This window comes from Notamacropus eugenii, chromosome 3 (assembly GCF_028372415.1).
Source record: "Notamacropus eugenii isolate mMacEug1 chromosome 3, mMacEug1.pri_v2, whole genome shotgun sequence".
Lineage (NCBI taxonomy): Eukaryota > Metazoa > Chordata > Mammalia > Diprotodontia > Macropodidae > Notamacropus > Notamacropus eugenii.
Genome location: NC_092874.1, coordinates 331,893,607 through 331,906,588, shown reverse-complemented (window position 1 = coordinate 331,906,588; position 12,982 = coordinate 331,893,607).

Sequence of the window (12,982 nt, the reverse complement as noted above, 5' to 3'; positions counted from 1 at the left end):
GACAGATTGGCCAAGTCTGTCAACTCTCATGGAAATGAATGAATTTGTACTCCTTGAGACAGCATAATCTCAGATATATCTGCTCATTGATATCACATTTTTCTCAAATATTCACTTTCCTTTTTAAAAAATGTGATTTTAAAAATTTATGCTAAATGAAGGACAATTCTTTGCACAGATTACTTTTGATATATAACTATGACTTTCAAGTGAAGTGAATTCTTCATCTTTTCTATGTACATATTCCTTTGGGTTTGTCAATATAGTAGATGATGAAGAGTTTGTGTTATTTTTGAATGGCATGAAGTACCTCTTCTGCTGACTGACCAAGTGACAAGTGGAGAATTCTCAGAGAGCAACAAGCACACACTGCTTACCTTCATTCCTTGAAAAATAATCAGGCAATCTGACAAGCACCACAAACTCCCTTAAGGCTTACTGGTTTTCCAATCTGGTACTTTTTAAGAGAGGAAAACTTGCATACATTCTAAAAAGAGATTTTCTTAATGGCCAACTTCAATGGTGATCATTTGCATTTTTGTTGAAAGTTTATTAAATTTAAAATGTCTTTCTCTGAAGACTTCAAAGGGCGACTAAGGAAACTAATCATATCTGGCAGTATATTCATGCAGTTCTATGAAAGGACTACAAGGAAGGAACCTCTATCATGATATGAATCTAATACAGAGAAGCTGTATTCTTGGCAGATTAATTCAAACAACAATTTTTTATCCCGCAAAAAATGTTAATCTCTTTCCCACATTTACCAGTGCAATAAGAATGACTTACTGAATAGGCACTGAGCATCAGTAATTTGTAGAAAGATAAAGTGGGTTCTACTTCAGAGTCATAACTAGCAATTTTTGTGTCTTGGACAAGTAGAGGTATTGCAGTGGGAATGATTAAAGGTAGCGCCAATGCAACATTCACAGCACTTAATTCACAGCCATGAATATGCTGGTGCAATTCTGAATCATAAAATACAACAGACTCTCCACATGGAAGACAGAACCAAAACATTTATTCAGACACCAGAGATCCAAATCCCAACACCAGAAAGCCAAATCCATCATAGTAACAAAGAAATCCATTATAGTAACCAAGAAGTCTATGCATATTATCAGGCCTTCCCACAAACAAACACTCAGGAGCCTAGCTGTCTGCCTCCTCTTTCTCCCTCAGTTCTGACTGCTCTGACCAATTTTCTCTCAGCTCTGCTCCAGTTCTGCCTCTTCCTGCTCCACTCAGTCAGCAAGTTCCTCCCATCAATTGTGACTTGGGCTTCCATGTGATTTAAGAAGGTCACATGAGCCTATTAATGGATGGGAAATATCATCAAATTTAAATGTAATTTCAATTACCATTACATTAAGATACAAGTATGAAGGAAGGATGCTGCCAAAGTATCCTCTAAATTTCCTTCCTTTAAACAAAACCTCAGTTGCCCCATCATAATTATGGTCCTGTTCTATCACTAATTTTTATTTTAAACTATATTCTTAGCTTGAGTTTTTGGGGAAGAGAGTATGCAGATCATCATTAAGCTCTTACACTGTGGAACATCTCACTGAATTGTAAACACTTCAAGGGTCAGTTCAGTTGTGTGGACTACAATTAGACAGAGAGCCTGAAGGTAGTTCTGTTATGTTCTGATAATCTTAAAAAAAATGGGAAAGGAAAGGAAGAGAAATATACTGGGGAGGGGTGAGAAAAGAAGAGGAAGGATAGGGAAAGCTATCTTATATAACCAGAGTGCTTAAGTAGACAGTTATTCATATAAGGAGAAAGCTGACACTTCAACCTCACTCTCATTTGAACTGGTCAAAGGAGGGAGGAATGCACACTCCCTTACCCCATACCTTTTAGGTAGAAAAAATAGATTTCACTCAATGGAGAGATAAAAAGGAAAGAAGAGAAGGAGAAGGAAAAAATGGAGGGAGAATAGATTGAGGGAGGGATTAGTCCTAAGTAAAACTAACTCTAAGGATGTGCAAAAATATTTATAGCTATTCTTTTTGCAGTGTTAAAGAATTGGAGGGGGCGGAGCCAAGATGGTGGAGTGAAAGCAACGACTCACCTAAGCTCCTGGACAAACTCCTCTGGATATCTCTGAAAGGAGAATCTGACCAAACTTTGGAGGTGTGGAATCCAGTGGGTGACAGACTTTGACAGATTCGGAGCCCAGGTTAGACTGGAAGGTCCACGGGAAGGATCTGTTCCGCGGGGGTAAGCCCCCAGCTCACAGCGCAACGTGGTCAGCGCAGCAGGGTGGAAGGGACCTGAGAAGCCCGAGAGTGGTGGGTGAAATCAGCGGAGCAGGAGACAAGCCAAACTGAGCTGGTGAGAGCCGCTGAGTGCCGGATATCACCGCAGCAGCCCTTGAAACCTTCAGCCTGAAGATTAAACTTCGGTAAGTCACCTACCTGAACTTCCAGGAGCCAGGATGGTGGAGTGATCAGTAAATGCTCTCTCCTCCCCCCTGATGACCGTGAAAGAACCATAAAATATTTCCCCAGAAAAATCCTGGATCAGCGGGAACAGCAGAAGGGGGCAAATAGTCTCATAACACCAGAGGCTAGGAAAATAGCAAAGGGGGATTCTTCCTACTGTGGCGGAGGCAATCTGGAAGGACAGAGGACCCAGGGCAGAAAAAATTCACACTGAGACCCAGGCAAGTGTCAGCGCCAGGAGACGAGCCCCGGGAGGGGCGGGAACACGCATTAGCATCTAGGCATGCCCCAGCCCTCCAGGGGAAAAGGGAAGACAATAGGGAAGCTGGGATCACCATCCCCTGACCTTGCCTTTGCCTCAGGTCAGCTGAGGAGATCTCCTGTGACCAGACCACCCCTCCCACACACCTAACAAGCTAACCCCAGGGTTGATCTGGGAAACAAAAAAACAAAAGCCTGCTTTTGGCCTAGACACATCAGCTCAACTTAAAGATCTGTACCTTCTGACTGAAAGAACCAGAAGCTACAACACTCAGCCAACATGATGAATCGGAAAAGGCAGACGAAAAGTGAAAAAACCATAGAATCTTTCTATGGGGATAAGGACCAAAACACAAACACCAAAGAGGTCAGAGCTGAGACTGTACTTCCATCTGAAACCTCAGAAGGGACTATGAATTTCTCGCAAGCACAACTAGATCACCTGGAACAGCTGAAGAAGGAAATAAAAGAAAAACTGGCCAATGATTTTAAAATTATAAAAAAAGAATTCACTGATGAGAACATCACTTTGAAAAGGAAAATTGAACAAATGGAAAAGGAAGTTAAAAAATTAATTGGAGAGAATAATTCCCTTAAAGGAAGAGTTAATCAAATGGAAAAGGAAACCCAAAACCTAATTGGGAAAATTGATCAAATGGAAAAGGAAACACAAAACCTAACTGGGAAAATTGGTCGAATGGAAAAAGAAGTACAAAAATTAAATGGAGAAAATAGCTCCTTAAAGGGAAAAATTGGTCAGATGGAAAAGGAGATGCAAAAGTTAACTGAAGAAAACAATACGATGAAGATTAGAATTGGGCAAGTAGAAACTAATGACTCAGTGAGGCAACAAGAATCAGTCAAACAAAATCTAAATAATGAAAAGATAGAAGAAAATGTAAAATATTTAATTGGAAAAACAACTGACCTGGAAAATAGATCCAGGAGAGAAAATTTAAGAATTATTGGCCTGCCAGAAACCCATGATGAAGAAAAGAGTCTGGACAATATCTTCCAGGAAATCATCAAGGAAAACTGCCCAGAAGTACTAGACTCAGAGGGCAAAATAGTCATCGAAAGAATCCACCGTTCCTCTCCCGAAAGGGATCCCAAACTCAAAACCCCAAGAAATATCGTTGCCAAATTCCAGAGCTATCAAGTGAAGGAGAAAATACTACAAGCAGCCAGAAAGAAACAATTCAAATATCAAGGACACACAGTCAGGATCACACAGGACCTTGCAGCTTCTACATTAAAAGATCGAAAGAATTGGAACCCAATATTCCGTAAGGCAAAGGAGTTGGGACTTCAACCAAGGATCAACTACCCAGCAAAGTTCAGCATAACATTTCAGGTAAGGAGAAAGTCATTCAACGAAATAAGGGATTTCCAGAGCTTCCTCACCAAAACACCAGAACTCAATAGACAATTTGATCTTCAAATGCAGGTCTCCAGAGAATCATAAAAAGGTAAACAGGGGGGAAAAAACAAAAACAAAAACTTGCTACTCAATTAGGGCAAACTGTTTACCTCCCTATAAGGGAAGATGATACCTGTTAATCTTGAGAACTGTGCAGCTATTATGATAAAAGGGATATATGTAGAGGGAATGGGCATAAAGTAAATGATGTCATGTCAAAAATATGATTTAAGTATGAGAAGGGATTGTAATAGGAGGTGTGAAAAGGAGGAAGCAGAAAATGGCAAATTACATCACAGGAAGAAGTACAAAACTATAGCAGAGGGAAGGAGGGGAGGGAGATGAGCATTGTCTGAGAGGTACTCTCATCTGATTTGTTTAAAGGAGGGAACAATAATCTTAAGTAGATAATCCTAACTAGCTCTATAGGTAGTAGGAGGGGAAGGGGGAAGAAAGGGGAGGGTAGCTAAAAGGGAGGGAAGAAGCAATAAGAGTAAAGGGGAGTAAAAGGGAGGGGGGCTAAAAGAAGGAGGGGAAGGCTGCAGGAGGAAGGGGAGAAAAGTGAATACTATTGAGGAGGGGAAGGGAGACGGGAGAGCTAAAAGCACAAATGGTGGGAAAGAGGATGGAGGGAAATACACAGATTGTAATCATAACTGCGAATGTGAATGGAATGAACTCTCCCATAAAATGGAGATGGATAGCAGAATGGATTAAAAGCCATAATCCAACAATATGCTGCTTACAAGAAACACATTTGAAACAGGGGGATACACATAGGATAAAGGTCAAAGGATGGAGCAGAATATATTGTGCTTCAGCTCATGTAAGAAAGGCAGGAGTAGCAATCCTAATCTCAGACAAAGCGAAAGCAGAAATAGATCTAATCAAAAGGGATAAGGATGGAAATTATATCCTGCTAAAAGGCACCATAGACAATGAAGCAATATCATTACTAAACATGTATGCTCCAAGTGGTATAGCATCCAAATTCTTAGAGGAGAGGTTGGGGGAGTTGAAGGAAGAAATTGATAGCAAAACTATACTAGTGGGGGACCTCAACCTCCCCCTCTCTGAACTCGATAAATCCAACCTCAAAATAAACAAGAAAGAGGTTAAGGAGGTAAATAAAACTCTGGATAAGGTAGATATGATAGATCTTTGGAGAAAATTAAATGGGAATAGAAAGGAATATACCTTTTTCTCAGCGGTACATGGAACATTTACAAAAATTGACCATGTACTAGGACATAAAAATCTCACAATCCAGTGCAGAAAGGTAGAGATAATCAATGCATCCTTTTCAGATCATAATGCATTAAAAATTACATGTAATAAAAGGCCATGGAAAGAGAAACCAAAAATCAATTGGAAACTAAATAATCTAATTCTAAAGAAGGGTTGGGTTAAAGAAGAAATCATAGAAACAATCAACAATTTCATTCAAGAGAATGACAATAGTGAGACAACATACCAAATCTTATGGGATACTGCAAAAGCAGTTATTAGGGGAAGTTTTATATCTTTGAATGCTTACATAAATAAAATAGAGAAAGAGGAGATCAATGATTTAGGCTTGCAGTTGAAAAAGCTAGAAAAAGAACAAATTGAAAATCCCCAAGTAAATACCAAATTAGAAATACTGAAAACTAAAGGAGAGATTAATAAAATTGAAATTAAGAAAACTATTGAATTAATAAATAAAACCAATAGTTGGTTTTATGAAAAAACTAATAAAATTGATAAACCTTTGGTCAATCTGATTAAAAAAAAGAAAGAAGAAAATCAAATTACTAATATTAAAAATGAAAGGGGTGAACTCACCTCCAATGAGGAGGAAATTAAAACAATAATTAGAAACTACTTTGCCCAACTTTATGCCCACAAATTCGATAATCTAAACGAGATGGATGAATATTTTAAAAAATACAAATTGCCCAGATTAACAGAAGAGGAAGTTGAATACTTAAACAACCCCATCTCAGAAAAAGAAATTGAACAAGCCATCAATGAACTCCCTAGGAAAAAATCTCCAGGGCCAGATGGATTCACAAGTGAATTCTATCAAACATTTAAAGAACAGTTAATTCCAATACTATATAGACTATTTTTGAAAATTGGGGAAGAAGGAGTCCTCCCAGATTCTTTCTATGATACAAATATGGTTTTGATACCCAAACCAGGAAGAGACAAAACAGAGAAAGAAAATTATAGACCAATTTCCCTAATGAATATAGATGCAAAAATTTTAAATAAGATTTTAGCATAACGAATACAGCATCTTATCACGAGATTAATACATTATGATCAGGTAGGATTCATACCAGGATTACAGGGCTGGTTCAATATTAGGAAAACTATTAGCATTATCGATCACATCAACAACAAAGCTAACAAAAACCACATGATTATCTCAATAGATGCAGAAAAAGCTTTTGACAAAATACAACACCCATTCCTACTAAAAACACTGGAGAACGTAGGAATAAAGGGAACTTTCCATAAAATAATAAGCAGTATCTATCTAAAACCTTCAGCAAGCATTATATGCAACGGGGATAAGCTAGATGCATTCCCAATAAGATCAGGGGTGAAACAAGGATGTCCATTATCACCACTATTATTCAATATGGTACTAGAAATGTTAGCTGTAGCAATTAGACAAGATAAAGATATTCAAGGAATAAGAATAGCCAAAGAAGAAACTAAGTTATCACTCTTTGCAGATGATATGATGATTTACCTAGAGAATCCCAGAGATTCAAGTAAAAAATTACTTGAATTAATAAACAACTTTGGCAAAGTTGCAGGTTACAAAATAAACCCACACAAATCTTCTGCGTTCCTATATATTAGCAACAAAGTCCAACAGCAAGAGATAGAAAGAGAAATCCCATTTAAAGCTAGGGTAAACAGTATAAAATACTTAGGAGTCTACCTGCCAAAACAAACCCAGGGATTATATGAACACAATTACAAGACACTTTTTGCACAAATAAAGTCAGATTTAAGTAAGTGGAAAAACATTAGTTGCTCATGGGTAGGCCGTGCTAATATAATAAAAATGACAATTCTACCTAAATTAATATACTTATTTAGTGCCATACCAATTAAACTATCAGACAATTATTTTCTAGAGCTGGATAAAATAATATCAAAATTCATTTGGAAAAACAAAAGGTCCAGAATATCAAAGGGACTAATGAAAAGAAATGCTTGGGAAGGTGGCCTAGCGCTACCAGACCTCAAACTGTACTATAAAGCAGCAATTATCAAAACCACTTGGTATTGGCTAAGAAACAGAGAGGTAGACAAGTGGAATAGACTTGGCACTCAAGATGCAGTAGGCAAGGAATATAGCAACATTCTGTTTGATAAACCCAAGGACCCCAGCTTCTGGGATAAGAACTCATTGTTTGACAAAAATTGCTGGGAAAATTGGATAACAGTGTGGCGGAAATTAGGCATAGACCCATACCTGACACCGTACACAAGAATAAAGTCCAAATGGGTACATGAATTAGGTATAAAGATTGATACCATGAATAAACTGGAGAAGCAAGGAATAGTGTATTTATCAGATCTATGGAGAAGGGAAAAATTTTTTACTAAAGGAGAGATAGAAAGCATTATGAAATGCAAAATGGATAACTTTGATTACATTAAACTGAGAAGTTTTTGCACAACCAAACCCAATGCAACCAAAATCCGGAGGGATGTAGTAAATTGGGAAAGAATTTTTACAGCTAAGCTCAGGGATAAAGGCCTCATTTCTAGAATATATAGAGAACTGACTCAAATGTATAATCATACAAGTCATTCCCCAATTGATAAATGGTCAAAGGATATGAATAGGCAATTTTCAGAGGAAGAAACTAAAGATATCTATAAGCATATGAAAAAATGCTCTAAATCACTAATGATTAGAGAGATGCAAATCAAAACAACTCTGAGGTACCACATCACACCTATAAGATTGGCAAACATGACAGAACAAGAAAATGATAAATGCTGGAGAGGATGTGGGAGAGTTGGAACACTAATTCATTGTTGGTGGAGCTGCGAGTGCATCCAACCATTCTGGAGAGCAATTTGGAACTATGCCCAAAGGGCTACAAAAATGTGCATACCCTTTGACCCAGCAATATCGCTACTAGGGCTATATCCCCTAGAGATCATAAAAATGGGAAAGGGTCCCACATGTACAAAAATATTTATAGCAGCACTCTATGTAGTTGCCCAAAACTGGAAGTCAAGGGGATGTCCATCAGTTGGGGAATGGCTGAATAAATTATGGTATATGAATGTAATGGAGTACTATTGTGCCATAATAAATGATGAACAAGAAGACTTCAGAAAGGCCTGGAAGGACTTATATGACCTGATGCTGAGTGAAAGGAGCAGAACCAGGAGAACTTTGTGCACAGCAACGGCCACAGTGTGCGAGAGTTTTTTCTGGTAGACTTGGAATTTTGTAATAATGCAAAAACTTCTTATAAAAAAAAAATCCCAAAGGTGGTTCTCAAGGAAAAATGCCTTCCACACTCAGAGAAAGAAATATGGAAGTCACTCTCAAAATGTAGCAGATCATGTTTGTGTATGTGTATATGTTTGTGTATCATGTTTTGATTTGTTTTATGATTTCTTTCATTTATTTTAGTCTGACTACATAGCATGACTATAGTGAAAATATACTCAATAGGAAAGTGTATGTAGAACCTATACAGAATTGTATGCAGTGGTGGGGAGGGAGGGGGGTAGTGGGGGGTAGGTGTGGGGGGGATAAAATCTCAATTGTATGGCAGTGATTGTTAAACATTAAAAAATTATAAAAAAAAAAGAATTGGAAACTGAGTGTGTGTGTGTGTGTGTTCACCAATAGGGGAATAGCTGGACAAGTTATAGCATTTAAATGTAGCTGAATACTACAGTATTTTTAAGAAATAATGAAGGGGATTATTTCAGAGAAACCTGGAAATACTCATATGAAATGATATGGGGAGGTGGGCAGAATGAGGAGAATAATTTTTACAGTGACAACAATATTGTAAAAACAAACAACTTTGAAAGATTTAGTGACTCTGATACCTATAGTGATCAACTATGATTACAGAGGATTAGTGATGAAGCATGTTACTTATCTCCTGATAGAGAGATGAGGATTCTGAGTGCCAATTGAGACTCCTTTTGGACATGGACAATGTAGGATTTTTTTCTTGATCACACAGGAATGTAACAGGGTTTTTGTTTTTCTTTCTTTCTAAATAAGGCGAAGGGAATGGGAGGTAGAAAATGTAGTTTACTGTTGACTAAAAAATTAAAAATAAGTTGTTAGCAAAGGCATTTACTGAACATGGAATAGTAAAAAAAAAAAAAAAGGCTACAAAACCTCCCTACATAAACTTGGTGTGTATCTCCCACAAATATACAATGTCCATTAGAAGAGTGAATTCCAATTTAGAATATAATGGTAGTAAGGCACATATATAGAATACCCTCATGGCAAAGGCAACTTTTAATTCCTCCTCCTCTTGTTTCACAAGACAATATTATTTCTCTTTTTGTGGAGTTCTAATGCAACTAGCTCTCTTTGGGTGCTATATTCCTCTGCTGGGCTCCCACAATGAGTTCCTTTCAATAACTCTTCATTGTCAGAACTCTCTTGAATGCATAGCTGGCTCACTTCTTTGCTAGGATCCTACTCTTTAAAGCTTCTCCCTCCTTTGAGTGGATGCCTTTCTATATGTATATATGAAGTATGTATGTGTGTGTATGTGTGTGTGTGTGTGTGTGTGTGTGTGTGTGCTCCATTAATTATGCTTCAAAGTCTTTTGAATTGCTAGACCTTTGAACTATTGGATGGGGCATCTGTCTCTGGGAAAGTTACTGCTAGCCCCATAGCTGATGGGGGAGAGAGGAAAAAGGAACCTTCTTCTTTCTCCTTGTAGGAGTCTCCTCCATAAAGAGGTCCTGAAACTGCACTCACTGAAACTTCTTACAGCTTAGATAAGAAAAGCTTCCAAATATAGGCCAAGTATCTTTGCTTAGTTAATTGTATTATTTCTTTCTAACTCAATGAGAGATGCATTCATACTTCATCAAGGGATCACCTGATTGGGTGACAATTTGACAGTTATTTGATATCTCCTTGCTATCTTGGTATCTCCTCCCAACTCTTAGCATAGTGAATAATGCAGTAGGTGTTTAATAAGTATCTGTTGGATTTTTCCTTTTTGGATTGGACCGGTGATATAGGGAGCATCAGATGAGGAAACTATCTCTTCCACGTAGTCTGGCTCTTGTTTTGCAACTTACAGTCTCACAGAGTTATGTGCGACTCTGAAAAGTTAAGTGATTTACCTAGATTCACACAGCCAGTATGTGTCAAGGGTAGCACTCAAATCCCTGACTCCAAGGTGCTCAGCATTATTCAACTTGAGAACTCCTTCCAGTTCTCTCCACTATGCCTCCATGCTTCTTGAATGTTATTGAATAATAATGCAAAGTATCTCAGGACCTAGTCTATTTTCTGGTTTCTGAGGTTACTTTGAAGAAATGGATAACTCCTCTACGATACTTTATAGTCTCTTTAGTGGGTTCCTTCCCATGCTCCACTGTCAGAAAATCTGTTATTTCTCTTAATTTCTTCTGTATTTTAACTTTATTTTGTATGCAGAAGAGATAGAAAAGTCAGTTACATTCTTCATCTTGTGTTTTCATGAAAACACCTGCCCAGATTAAGTAAACAGGGCAGCTGTCATTCCCTACACAAGGTCTTGAAGTTAACAATAATGTTATAATGTGAATATACAGGGTGTCATTACAGTAATATTTTTGGGACCTGTTATTTTAAAATAATTCCCTGTTGGTTCAGCATATTCCCTCTTCTATTTACTTTCCAAAGGTGGCAGGTAAATTTCTCTTACTTTGGACAATAGCACTTGAAATCTATCTTATCTCATTTTGATAACTTTGGAAATGACTTTCTTTTTCTTGAAATTAACAAAGGGAAGTTTTTGGAACATGCTCTGATAACTTGTGCTGAAGCAGAGGTAGGTGATTTCTCTATTTCATTTTATGGGCACCAGAAAGTGGAATATTATTAGAACAAAACCAGAACCATGAAGTCATAATAGATATGCAAGGAGAGATATTCATGATAATTGAGATAGATAGTCATGATAACTAGCTCTTATTTACACAGTACAGTTGTATGTTAAAATTGTACCTCATTCTGGTTCCTCTGACCCTTCTGATCTTCCTCCCCCTTATAAGTCAGTACATAGTGTGATTTTAAGTAGCCCCGTATAAAGGAAAAAAACCAAGAAGATCGAAAAGGGGAACCTTGAAGTTGTCTATAGACCATTCCAAAGATCAAAGGAGAATAATTTGCAAATTGTATCTTATATTAACAAAAAGTCATATCCTGCTGATATATGCTTAATCAAGGGAAGCTAGTGAGGATTTGCTGTCAAATCCTCACTTTGATCCTATGATATATAAATCTCAGATCACCTCTAGACATCTGCAGTAATGCTAGAAGAACACCAAATGATGCTGATATTTTTGGGATGATGTGTATATGTTTACTTTAACGTTTTACTGAACACTTTGAAATGATTTAGGTACATTAATGAACTAACCCCAAGATGGTGTGGCTAGGAGTTAGTCTGTTCCCCACCACAATCCTGTAAAAATTAGATCTTCAACTCTAGCTCCCACTACCTCCCCCCACCCCAGACTCTTCCATCTCCACTTCCATCTTGGTCTATGTTGTCAAGTGCCCCCAACTCTAATCCATGGTTATGTGAACGTTTTTTGGTGCTCTTCCCCCTCCCTGTCCTCTTATCTCTTGCTGTCTGCATTCCTTCACCACCTTATCCAAATTCCCACTGTCTGATGCTGTACCTCTTCTGGCCATTTATCTTTGTACTTTTTGTGCCATTTCCCCTAGACCCTCTGTGCCGTATTAAAGTGTGATTGTAGCCTCACTTCCCATTGCCAATGTAGTCTTTTCTGGTGAGTACCCAAGGAACTGTGTGTACCTGCCCCATTTCAAATTTTCATAAATCAATTAGCCATTCACATTGACTCTCCACTTTCTATACAAAAACAATGTGAAGTAAGTAGTGCAAGAATGTTCAAAATTTACCGATGAGAAACTCAGATAAGATGTCTGGGTATCCATGCAACTATATGTGCTTCACAGAGAAATAACTAGAGTTTTCTTCTCTTATGGTAAATGCATTTCTTTTGATGAGAAGTTGGATATTGTCACACAGTATAGTCTAACCACAGGCACACTGGGATAAGAGGTGTTCCTGGGAAAGAAGTTACTACAGAGAGAGGATGAAGGAGAATGGCAACCTTGGGATTAGGCAAGAGTGTGACTTTGTTGTATGGATTATTTTAAATAACAGGGACAGTGACCTCTATTCTGTCACAGTAAAGAGTTTTGTCCCTTCATTCTAAAGAGAAACACCTTTTGCCTCCCCAACTACATGTCAGCACTGGGTCAAAGTTTTGCATGTCCTGATCTAGTTATGGGCGTGCTTTCATGCATAGCATAGAGCTGTACAGTATTCTATCAAAGTAATTTAAATTGAATATATTATAATAATGATCTTTAAATTAAAAAAAATTTATTTTAAGTTTTGAGTTCCAAATTCTATCACTCCCTGTCTCTTCCCTGAGATGGTAGGTAATCAGATATATGTTATAAAGATGTAATTATGTCAAACATTTTCATATTAGTCATTTTGTATAAGAAGTCTTGAATAAAAGAGAAAAAAATTAAAGAAAGTGAAAAATAGGATACTTCAGTCTACATTCAATGTATATCAATTCTTTC